This window comes from Notolabrus celidotus, chromosome 17 (genome assembly GCF_009762535.1).
Source record: "Notolabrus celidotus isolate fNotCel1 chromosome 17, fNotCel1.pri, whole genome shotgun sequence".
NCBI classification, from domain to species: Eukaryota; Metazoa; Chordata; class Actinopteri; order Labriformes; family Labridae; genus Notolabrus; species Notolabrus celidotus.
Window position 1 is genome coordinate 18,303,363 of NC_048288.1, and position 12,902 is coordinate 18,316,264.

The following is a 12,902-nucleotide window of genomic DNA, read 5'->3' on the forward strand; positions in this document are numbered from 1 at the left end:
CACAAACACAACAATCACAAACAATGGAGGACATGGAGGCAATGGTGTACTTGCTGCTCGGTCTGTGGCTTTTTTGTTGCAGGCCGAGCGAGAGAGGAAAGCAAAAGAAGAGCAAAAGAGTACTGATGTCATTTTTCTTTAAATGGCGGTTTTGATTCCTGTGCTGGGCGTCGCGCTCATGACTCTTCGGTGAGGACATTCTCTGACCAATCAGTGGACGGCAGTCCGTTGACGTCACCTTTCTAGTATCGGCTCAGCTCGCTTGGAACCAGAACAGAGCAGGTACGAAAAGCTGGTATCTGACACGAGGTACCGCGCCGTGGAAACGCAACACAAACCGAGTAGAGTCAAGTCGAGAAGAGTAGGGCTAAGACGGGCCGTTGGAAAAGGGCCATTAGTGGGCACAGAGGTGAGAGCCGCCAGAAGAGCTACTGGTTACAACCATATTTGGGAAAATTGGATCAACATCCTTTCGTGTAATCCAGGCAGCAGAGATGGTGAGAGCATCTCTAAATTGCTGATCTCCACGAAGTAACTTAAACCGTAGGCTGTAGTGATGATAGTAACAATGTTCAAAGTTGTGGCATTTGACTTATTTGTGTTTATAGGTGTGTCAACTGCAAATCTACTCATTAGCTGTGAAGAAAAACTACACATTAAGCCATATAATACCAAGAGTCAATAATAAATCACCTTTAATGCAGAGTCAAATTAATGTTTATAAAAACATTCTTTAATGTCTGTTTTCCTAATAAGCTGTTTTATGGTGCTTACATGAGTTATAAGTAAACAGCAGTCTTATCTACAGCTTCACGAACCTGTCACCACTCTAAAATGAGCCCTCAATGTTAATTGAGAATAGTAAAAAAAAACATCAGATATTGCAACTTTTATCATGTTTAATTTCAAAGACATTAAATATCGCAAATTTAAAATTAATTTAATTAATGCATATTTTCTGTGATAGACCCTTAAACCAAAATAAACAAGAAATAAAGTAAATGCATGTTTTTTGGTACCTTTAGCCATGATGTTATTTTTTTGTAAAACTTACACTTCCATGTGTCATCTTCTCTGCAGCCTTTTCTTGATCTGTGCGCAGAGCAGAGGACGGGGGGAGGCAGCTCAGTGTGTTTACAGAACCGGCTGTGTCATACGCGTCTCTAAACTTACCACCCACTTCTGCACGCCAGCTCGCTCGCCCCCTCCTCTTTGTAGGCCCGGCTTTGGTGAATTTTCCTGAAATACACACATTCACCACCGCCGAGGGCATAAACAATTATCAATCAGCTCTAATCCACTGTTCCACATAAATAAGAGTCTCTCACACAGTTTGCTGAGCTGTGCTGTCACTGTTTTTATGACTAATAAAATTTGACTTGGCACACAGACCAACGTGAGGTATGATAACTTACTCCATGCTTACACAAACAGAGGTGGTTTGCTGCAGTTGCAGTAAGTGGTTGTGGTTCACACAAGTATTTGTGTGCATTTTGTGTTAAGTGTGTTACTCTTGTCACAGTAAGACGCCTGCTGAAGCAGCGTATAGACCATTAAAGAAATAAAACTCCTCTATAGCTTTACTGTAAGGGTTACAATTTCCTTGGTTCTGTGTCCTACCTGCTGCCTTTTCTAATGATAGGACAACTTTTAGGCTCTTGTTCTTTCTGATGTCCAGACAGGTGTAGACCTCAAATTGGTCAGACTTATTTCTGCAAGACGCTGATATATTTTTTATTTGGTGACTCTTCAAGGTTGTTTCATAGTTTTCAAACCAGGACCTACATGTTTTTCTAGTCCTGATGACTTAGGTATGTGTTTGAAAACTTAACAAAAATTATCCTTGCAGAGACAAACATTGTTGCCTGTAATACAGCCAAGCAGTTACCTCTTGTCTTAATAAATAGAGGCAATGCTTAAAAAGTGTGCATACAAAAATGCGGTTCCTGGTGTGTCCACTTGAGGCTGGCTCCAAAAGCCAAAGAAGTCCCAATAACACATCAAGGGAAAGCCTCTGTTCTTGAAATATAATGCTTATGCTGAAGTTCTAAAACTGCGGTTCGTCAAGTGTCCACTTGAGGCTGGTTGCAGAGGCATATATGCTTGCCAATATAGCTTTTTTTCCCTATTCGTATACACTGTGGATGAACGTTTTACACTCACCTGTTTTGAAGATATTAAGAATGAGAGTAATGCATATATTCCATAATAATGCTAGGTTGAATGACAGAGGAGCATGTAGTTGCTGTTTGTTGCCTCAGCCTTTTTGAAATTCAAGTGGACACACTCCGTCCCGGAACCTACGGTCTTCGGACCTGGGTCTCCTCTCCATCCCCCGGACTAACCTGCAGACTTTTGGAGACAGGCAGTGGCACCCCCTACTCTGTGGAACTCTCTCCCTTCCGACATCCGCAGCGCCCCAACCCTGGACAGTTTTAAGAAAGCAGTCAAAACGCACCTTTTCCTCAAGGCCTTTTCCCATTAGACAGTGTTATCCCCACCTACCCCCCAGACCCCCTACCTGATCCTGTAAAGTGACCTTGGGTTTCTTGAAAGGCGCTATATAAATACCAGTTATTATTATCATTATTATGTTTTTTTCAAAGATGGTGACCACCATCTTTGGGCTTCACAATGCCTCTTCAGAAATCAATGGGTGATGTCATTGAGACTATATGGCCATGTGCTGAATGATCACAGCAGCAGGACGAATATCTACTGGAGTAGCTCAACAATTCTACACTCCAATGAATGTAAAAATATAGCCCAGGTTTAAAACACAGAAATTCCCCTTTCCATCTGCATGCAGTTTTTGGGCTAATGAGAGAAAAGTAAGTGAATAAACCAATGAAAACTTTTTTAAGATAGCATACTGTGAGATACTGCTTGTTAAACCAGGACTCGTGATGTTCCTCCAGCTTTTTGGTTCACTTCAGAGTGAATCTGTTTTTACAGGCATTAAAAAAAGTTTGGCTGTAAGACTCACTGTAAGAGTTTGTTGAGGACACGTTCATACTTTATTGGGATACATACTCTTTAGAGATAAAGGCGTTATGCACAGCATGTGCCATTTTGAATACTCCCAAAAAGTGAACAGAAACACACAGTTGTAGACAGAGCGTGTAATTGCCTCCCTGTTCCCTCCTTCAGGCATTTTTCCAGTCAAACTCTGAAACAGCCAAAGGCAACTGTTTGTGTGCATAACTCTGAGACACTAGGAGTGAAAGTGATTAGACTGAAGGCCTGTGTGAACATTGTGCACTGCGGGGCATTTGTTTGGCATGCATATTGTTTGCTTTGTTTTCAGCGTATGGGCTCATCAATAATGCAGAGCGACTTAACCAACAATTACAAAGATGAAGACATCAAAATGCAAAACAGAGGGCCGTGCTCTGCTATCCAATAAGAGCAGGACTACAGACTGGACAGACTTTTAATTAGCAGCCTTTGTATCAGAGCCAGGAACAGCAGATTGGCTGCTTGCTCTCATGTCATCAAAAGAAACCAATAACTTGAAACATGACCATTTGAATTCTGGATAAATTTTGTAGTTAACAAGAGCTTGATGACAAATCGCTTTCCATTCAACATCACAAAAAGATGGATAAACCTCTGGCAGCTGGATAAACTGAGATCCTCATCGGTTTTTGGGTTGGCAGTCAGTCCATGGTGCATAGAGGATTTTGTTGGCCAAAAAGCAAAAAGAGTCGCCAAGTTAGAAACAAATAAGTTACTTTGATTTGTTGTAATTATTTCCCAGTCTAATATTCCTCAAGAGAAAGCATGGATGTTTTGTGACACAGTTGAACAAATTACATCTTCCAGCACTAACTATCTCTCTTCAGTTTACTTCACATTAGCATTACTTTTAAATATTTTAAGTTGTTGGTTTTTGCATTAGAGGCAAAGCACTGTTTGAGAAACAAGAAACAATTTTTAAAAAAACGGTTAATTTATTTTTTTCTATTAAGGGAAATCCATTTTTTAAAACAAGGTGATAATTATTCTCATACCGCTAAAGTAAGTCAAACTGAATGTGTAACTTACTCTCACCAGAAACAGATGGATGGGTGCTTTTCAGGGGGGATGTAATGAGCCAAGAAAGCTCTGATCTTGCAGACATCTGTAGGGGCAAAATTTCCTTCACTTTTGTTGCTTCCCAAAAGTACTGCAATGGAAGTTGTTCAGTGATAACTGCTGGTTACACGAGAACATGGTAAAAATTGTCCATCATTCCCATCTGCTATACAGTATATTGTCAGAACATAGCCAACAGATTCCAAGTTAAGTTAACAACAAAGGTGTGATAGTGTTGTTGGTGAATTAAAACATTTTGATAAGGTCAAAAAGTTGAACATGTAATCCTCCTGTCAACATCACAAACGAAACCTCAAACATCTGTTGACATTCTCTTTAGCCTCAACACCCAAGTTAAAAGGCTGCTCTCTCTTTGATTTCCTGTTTTACTTTGTAGATTTACCTTGTGTCTTGTTTCCTTCCTGTCTGTATTAGTTATGAGTTGTTGTGAGTTTAATGATCTTTGGCTGTTTTCGAAACCGCCTACTATACTAGCAGTACATACTGATTTGGCCAAAACTCAGTATGTAGTAAGTAGTATGTGAACAAGAGCGAAATCTATAGTGTGTGTGTGTGTGTGTGTGTGTGTATTTTATTTGTGTTTTCTGTTAATTCTAGTGTGTTTCCTGTTTTATTTTGTAGTACCTGATCCCTGCGTGTCTAGTTTATTTTACTTCCTGCCACTGTGTGTTTCCCTCCATGTTGATTATTCTCATTAGTTTCACCTGTGTCCACACCTGTTGCTCGTTACCGTGTATATTGTGTCTTGCCTTCCTTGTGTTGTTGTATCATTGAGTCTTTCTAACTCTGTCTCTTATGTTCCCTGTGTCTTCCTGCTTCCAGTGTTCCTTGTGATTCCTTCTCTTGCTCCCTGTGGTTTCTTTGTGTTTTTTGTTACACCTTTTTGGGGATTAAGCTTTCTTGGACTGTTCAGGTACGTTTTGGTTTGATTTTTGTCTACTATCTTACTCAATGTGACAGCTTCAGATAGTGCACGGTTATGGAGACCAAATGTTGGTTAATGTCGTGTAAATTTTAGCAAAACATCAGTCTCCTTTTATACTTTTTAAACTGCTCATTTTCCACATGACTTTCTGAGTCAGTAACACATCTGTTTTCTCTATCGGCTTCTTGCAGCTCTGTGGATAACAAGCCTCATTCCTAATGATACATTAAAACCAGTTCAGGGAGTTGAAAACCAATCCTAAGTGTATATACAGTACGTTTTGTTTGCTGAAATCTCCTGCAGCCATGCTTCTGTTCCGAGAGGATGCACTCCTCGGCAGTCAAGTTTATCCAGACAACGTTCTGGATGAGGTGAGCCCTCACCCACAGCGACCTGGCTCATTTAAAGTAGAATGTCGTGTCTAACCTTTTCAGGGGGCCGTGTTTTTATAGGGAATGTCCCTGTCAGAACCGCTTTTCATGGACCACCTACAGTATCCAAGCTTTTATTCTTTTGGTTGGTTTTCTCAGAGGAATACTGAGCTACAGCACCAAGAGGACAACAAGCACTAGAAAACCCAACAAATGTATTCTGTATCAACGTCATCTTTCCTTTTGCTAACTTTTTTAGTTTGATTTAAAATGTAAGGCCTTGGATTGATAAACTTTCAAACCCGTACAGCCTGATTTAAAGGACAATTTAATGTACGTCTTTCAAAAGAAAGTTTCTTTTCTACAGTTTCTGTAGATTTTTTTTGAAGCTTTTGTAAGTTAGGAGTATACAAAGAGAGCAGACCCAATCTGCAGTCTAACACAGAACCCACTAAAACCTCTCTCCTCTTAATAACATCCACACTGCAGTGGTTCTTCATCTTCTTGATTTACTAAAACTGAAACTATTCTATCACATTTTCATTAAATCTGGTGTGAACATTGTGTTTGAGCTTTATCTACTGGCTTAGAGTTGAATTTCTTTATTTTTTCCTCAGATTGAAACAGAGCAAAAGTTTTGTCATTTCTTAAAAGATGGCTTTTTGGACTTTTGTTGCATTTTGATGGGACAACTGAAGAGAGAGGTAATGTGGGGTGTAGAGAGTGAGGAATGACATGCAGGAAAGGGTCAAGGACAGAAGTTGAACCAGAGACCACTGTGACTAGGACTTTGCCCTCTGTACAAGGTGCATGCTCAAACCTCTAAGCCAAACCGGCATCTCAAACTCTTGTTTTGTTGGACTATTAACTGCAGGGATTAAAAAATAAAAATGTTAAATTGTGGTCAAATCTCCTTTACAGGCTGCCCAGGTATCGTCTATGTGTGGGAAACACTGGAGGTGCTTCCTCATCTGCAAAATCTTCATCTCTGTACACCTCTATTCAGCTACATTTGGAGGCGATGGAGTGACCTCCAACAAGAGACGTCAAAGGTACATACAACACTCTTCTGTTTAGAAGAATGACATCAAAGTTCATTTTTCATCTCATCGATTGTCCCTTATGTGATGGAAGATACCATTACATCCCCAATAGACTCTGTAAACCATAACCCCACCCACCCCAAATCGTGGTCTTCCATGTTAAAGCCTCTGTCTTGATATTTTGATGTCCTCTTTTATTTGAAGCCAGAAGTCACCATATACAGTTATGCTCATAAGTTAACATACCCTTGCAGAATTTGAGTTGTTTTTTTGTTTGTTTTTTGGCCATTTTTCAGAGAATATGAATGATAAGAGAAACTTTTTTTTTCACTCATGCTTAGTGGTTGAGTGAAGCAAAATGTTTATCAAGTTAGTGTGTTTACTCTTTTTATATCTTAAAGACAACAGAAACTACCCAATAAACTATACATTCTGCCAGGGTATGTAAACTTATGAGCACAACTGTATATACATGGCAGAAATTGCTTGGCTTGTAATGTCCATCCCCTTATTTACAGATACTTTGATTTATTGATTATGATAACTGGGACGCTAATTTGGGTTTGCTTAAAACAGTCTTTTGTCATTGAAAAAGAAAATAACAGTTGAAAGTGTCTTTTGGTAAAGATTTACACTGATATGACATTTCCAGGTCACTGCAGAGGTTGTCAGTCTCAGATTATCCCCTGCTTCCTGGTCTCTGTGACTCTAAATATGAGCATACTGTAGTAAATGAACATCATGCTGTATTGAAGGAGACTTGAAAATAGAGTGAGACCATAAACTCATTAAGAAAATGTTTTTAGAGGGAGTAAATCAACTAAGAAGTAGGGACATTTTTTCATTGACTTCAGTAAAATTAGTCGGATTTATAACCAGTTAAGTCGCCCCCTGCTGGACATAAGAGATAATTTAGTTTCAGGGCTTTTTTGCTTCCCTTGAAAATCCAGGGGCTACGTCCCATTCTTATGAATTTCAAGGCTCCAGAGGAGACTATTAATTTAAGAAACTGGAGCATTCACTTTTTCCTGTAATTGAAGTTAAAAGAGAATCCGTCACAGCTTTCAGTAATTGTGGAATAAGTTATCTGCTAATGAGGGCAGACTCTGACATGGTTCGATGTGGACTACCTGACACGCTGCTTGTGTGTGATCATGGGCTCTAATACCTCCTTTAATCAACAGCCAGGTCGAAGGTATTCTGGGGGCATTTGTCTCACCTCTGCAGCGACACTCGCTGGCAGATGCTTTGCATATCTGGCCTGCTGGATCAATATGTTATTAGAGAACAACCTCTCAGAGGCATGTCAATTAATTCTGGGCCGTCAGCATCCCCTCCTCCCTTGCATCGTCTATTGGGGTTGAGGGGGGCCCTGGGTGTCTTTTTAACTCTGTGCTTGTGGAGGGTTTCTGACCTCAGCAGCTTCAAGGTTTCAACCACAAAGCAGGAGCAGTCAATGTCAAAAATAGTCAAAGTATACAAAGTAGAAAAACTGGCGTGTGACTCTCCTTGTGATTGGGGATTTGTCTGATTTAATGGCCTCTCTTCCTGCATGGCAGCTATAGCCTCAATGCTGCAACCTTATTTCCATCAGCGAAGTACTTTGTGCTTAAAAACTCCAGTACTGTACTCCTGCAGTTGTTTCAGATGTTCTGTGTCCCTTGGGTGTAGCTGCAAAATATTCATCATTCAGCACCAATGCAGTCATGTGAGGTATGCTGTGACTGATACAGACAGCTTCAGCTTCTAGTTCCTGCTTGTTGGGATTAAAACTGGGATTAAAAGAGGCTAAGAATAGAGAAAATGGCATCCAACAATATGATAAAGGATGTGATGGAAGTATTTTGTGAAGTTAAGAAACTGTGTGGATGTAAACATTCAAAACACTTATGTCACACAATTTCACATACTCAGCATTTGAGGGGATGCCGTAGAGAAGTGATTCAGTTTTCTTCAAACTAAAATGGTTGGTTTTGTCAATGGGGTTTGGTGTCTTTGAGGCGCATGATGTAACAGCTGTTGATAGTTCTCCAAAAATAATCTCCCACTCTAAAGGAAAGGTTTATCTCTGACATGATGTTTTCTGTAATGTTGTGCAAGCTGTTTGTAAAACTTAGTGAGCTAAGCTACCAGTTACTGGACATTAAAAATCAACGTCAAGACACTACCAAACAGAGAACTGCAGCAAGCTAGGCTACACCGTAGACTGTATAAAATAGTGACGTAGTATCTGTGACGTCACCCATCTGTTTCTGAAGCGCTGTTTTGAGGCCATCGTCGACGGCAGCCATACTGCTGCTGTCAAGCGATTGTGACGTTAAGAGGCGGAGTTTGAGCCTCCTAGCCAACAACTACTGAAGCGACTAAATGGAGTTGTGCTTGTGACGCGTCTTGCCATAAATCAAAATCAAAGTTCAAAGTAAGTTTTCTATTTATAAACAAAACACTCAAAATAAATCAATACCAAAAAAGATCGAAATAAACCATGACAATGACAATGACGGTGGCGCTTCACAAGCACAACCCCATTTAGTCTCTGCGGCAACTTTCAGTCTGAGCCACTTCATTTAGTCAACAAAAAATACTCAACCCCACTCACCCTCTTTGTATACCTGCCGCCACCCAACTCAACAGGTACTTAAAAGGCTGACCACACCCATGAACCCAAAACCAGAAATCAAGTAAGCAATAAAAAAGGAAATAATCATGATTCACGAATAAGACCGAAAATCAAGATTATGGCCCCCCTACAGCTACAGTGTTCCCACCTCTCAATCAAGTCAGCTGTGCCTCTCCATTGGAGGACTCATAATCTCAATATCTTCAAAATTGCCGTGTTAGAAAAAAATTCACCCCCCGTTCATTGTGTGCCAATCGAGAAATGAGCTACCCTGACTACTTTCTCTTTTGTACCAGTCTGTAAACATGTTTATTTCTGCTGTAAAGATCGTCTTTTTTTGAATTGGTGCATATGTGGTTTCCGGTACATCCGCTTGCTAAACCAAAGGATGGCATAAGTTGCTAACTACTTCAAAGATGTAGTCAGTTTGAGTCAGACTTTATTTGACCTTTGCATGTGTATCTGGAGCATTTTATACGAACATTATAAGATATAGCTGTATAAAAAAAATCAACCTCGGTGGTTTATGATACTGCACTTTAAACAACTGGCCCAATTTAACACATGCTGGCTTAATTTGTCCCAGAGCAACCTTTATTTTACCTTAACAACACAGGTTCATCTTGAGTTAGATAATTACAAAGTATGATTTTAGAAATCCAAAACAACTATAGCTTTTTGATTTGCATAGGTTTGCTTTAACATACTGCTTAGATAGCTGATTAGATTAATTGTATGCAAAAGTAATTTTTTCCTTGTGTTTCAGTCTTGTTTATTATATGTTTTGTTATTGGGTTATGATAACGGTGATCTTCTTGCAGCTATTTCAGCGTGTTTCCCTGCTGCTGGCTGATGAAACAAAACCAAGATTGTTTGTACCCTTTGGTCATGTAGTCCTAGATAACGTTTCCAGAGAGCTCAGAATTGAAAGAGGTCCAGGTTTTGTGTCTGCCTGTAGAAATATCTGTTCATTCTGACTCCACTATAGGAGCTGGCTATAATGTACATGTGAACCTGCGTGTATAGCTTCTGCTCTGCCACAGATGGACAGCAGTGAGATGACCTCGATGACTCATGGCACTTTTTATAGAAGCTCTTTTCACCTAGAAGTCTTCACACTCCCTGAATCAATGCCTTCTAGCGAGCCTCTGCAGCATCAATATGTCGACGTTCTCTTTGTGTTACAGTTACCTCACTTCTCAGAATTTAACTTCACACAGCAGGGGCACTGAGAGTCCGGCTTCTTCAAGTAAAACCTTCCAAGATAGCCGGTCCAGCTGCTTTTTTCTGAAATTGACCCAAGAATGCATCTCCCTCTCTGCACAGATTTCTCAGCAGACGTTTGAAGTAAAGTCGTTGTGCGTCCCCGGATGACAAAGACGGAGAGAGTATTGTTTGAAAATGTGACTGATGGTTTATCTGCCTGAGAGGGAGAAAGAGATAGTGTTGATAGATGAACCGATACACTCCACTCTCTTTGTTCTGTAGGTGTGTTGTTGATTCACTTTTCTCCTGCTGTGGTGATATTTCACTCTTTCTCCGGCTGTGGATGTCTTCATTAAGTTACATCTCTGTATTTTTTTATTTTTCCTCCTCTGAGCTGAAGGCTTTTCTCTTCCTTGTTTCAGTGCTTCAGCTGAACATTTCGTATGACTTTTAATAGAGCGTTATGTGAACTTTAAAAACATGAGTTGTGTCTGAGGTGCTGTGTTAAATCAGAGCAGAGAGGAGGGAGCTCAGGGATCAAACGGCTGCTGTATGTGCAGTGATATAAAAAAAAATATCAGAACCGCTTCATTAAAATGATACGTAAGGAAAATGTCTAAATGCAGAACGGCTGCAAATATCACAAAACCTTTAACGCTTTCTGCACAAAGGAACTGTTTGAGTTGATCTAAATTAACTGAAGTAACAAAGCACTCATTCCTTTGCAGCATAAAGCTCAAGCTAACTTGTCTTCTGTGTCACCATGTTGTACATTTTGTTAATGTCTAATTATTATATAATCTACCTGGTGGTGTAAGACACCATGAATAATTGGGCTGCGGGGAACAGCAGTGATCTGACTTCAGAGAATGATTATTTGCATGATCATCATGTTTAATCTAAAATAGAAACATAATATCTAGAACCTTACTTGCATGACTCACATAGCCTTTAGGTGGTACAGGTTTTGGGGCTTTTGAAGATTTTTCCCAACAATGACATCACCCTTAGCAAAAATGCAAATGTAGAAACCCTGCAAATAACAAGGACAATCTCAAAAGATAAAAAACAAGTCATTTTTCTTTTTAGCAACTGATGATTAACTTTTAGGTGTTTTTTTCAAGTTACTTCTACATTTTGTGTTTGATTAACAGTCAACGTCATTGGTTTTGGAAATATTTTTAAATTAACTTATTTAGTTGTGTATATACATTGTGTATATATGTTGTAAGATATGCTTATTTTATTTTAATTGCTAATAACTTTTTAATAATTGCTATTTTATATGCTCTTGTTTGCTTTATACTGTTTTGTACTGTCTACTTTGTTGCTGTAACACTAAAATTTCCCCATTGTGGAACGAATAAAGGATATCTTATCTTTATAATATTAGAAGAGTCTGATACACATGTCGGTGTTTTGCATTTTGATTCTTTTACTTAGTCCCAATACTTGTGAGAATGATGCTTTATTGAGAAATAAAAGCTTGAAGCTGGGAGTATGGACTTTAGGGATAGAAGCATTATATTTCTCAAAATGGCATCAAAATTAGAAAGAATATAATGATTCAGCAGATACAGTTATCAGACTTTAAACATTTTGCACATTTTCTTCATATTTTTAATTGCTCTACTTTTTTAAAGCAGACTTCTGCTGACTTCAAGAGTCATTTTTCCATATTTTATTAGTCAGAAACCCGTGGATTAAACATTTTGTGTTTTATATAGTACAATTTGATGAAAAAATATGGGATTTTTTTTGTATCCTTAGGTATGGAAATATAAGGTGGTGTAGATTGTGGGATACAAACAGACTGTATAAAATATGGATGTAGGATCCGTGACATCACCTATCTGTTTCTGAAGAGCTGTTTTGAGGCACATTGCTGCTGTCGAGCGATTGTGACATACAGCTACAGTGTTCCCGCAGACAGCTGTGCCTCTCATTACGAAGACTCCTAATCTCAATATCTTCAGAATTCTTCAGAAAAAAATTCACCGTGTGTTCCGATCAAGAAATGAGCTATCCAGACTACACTTGTCTTTTGTACCAGGCTGTAAACATGTTTATTTCTGCTGTAAAGATCTTTTTCTTATTCATGTGTATGTGACTTCTGGTACTTCCGGAGGCAACCTCAAGCGGATCCTTGATGAACTGCAGTTTTTAGCACTTCTGCATTGGACTCATATTTTTAGACCGGAGGTTGCCTCTTGGATATAAAGCATTTGAGGAAACTTAGAGTCATGACATCACACCAAGGAATTTTGTAATGCTACTGTTGAGGCTTTTTCTTTGCTTGACTCTTCAGTTGAAACTTATTTTGGTTGAAATACATTTTAGTTACCACTCCTCTCTTACTTACTTCTGTCTTTTTTCAGGTTTTACTTCTTCCCCGCATTCCCCTTTATGTCCCTTCATCAGCTCTTCTTTACACCTTTGTGACCAGGCTGCCAACCTCTGGGGATGCAACTTCCTGTTGATATGCAGAGCGACACTGCTTCCAATCAGCTCCTCTGAAAGGTTGTTACTAATGATCCCCAAGGAGGAAATCCAACCTTGAATACATACCAGGCCTTTGCAGGCATTTGTGCAGGTGTGCAGGGCATGAGGGAGCATCACATCTTACACTCCTCCTTGCC

The 12,902-nt window shown here is 39.4% G+C and overlaps 1 protein-coding gene across 1 annotated transcript in view; it reads left to right on the top strand.

Annotated features, from left to right (window-relative positions):
• The first annotated feature begins 4,810 nt into the window (after positions 1-4,810).
• The window catches only part of ntng1a (netrin g1a), a 337,096-nt gene continuing 329,004 nt past the window's right edge, over positions 4,811-12,902 (top strand). The window contains exons 1-3 of the mRNA XM_034705917.1: positions 4,811-5,011; positions 6,012-6,200; positions 6,316-6,446. The gene's annotated coding sequence lies outside the window, so the exon portion shown is untranslated. The remainder of the gene's footprint in view (positions 5,012-6,011; positions 6,201-6,315; positions 6,447-12,902) is intronic.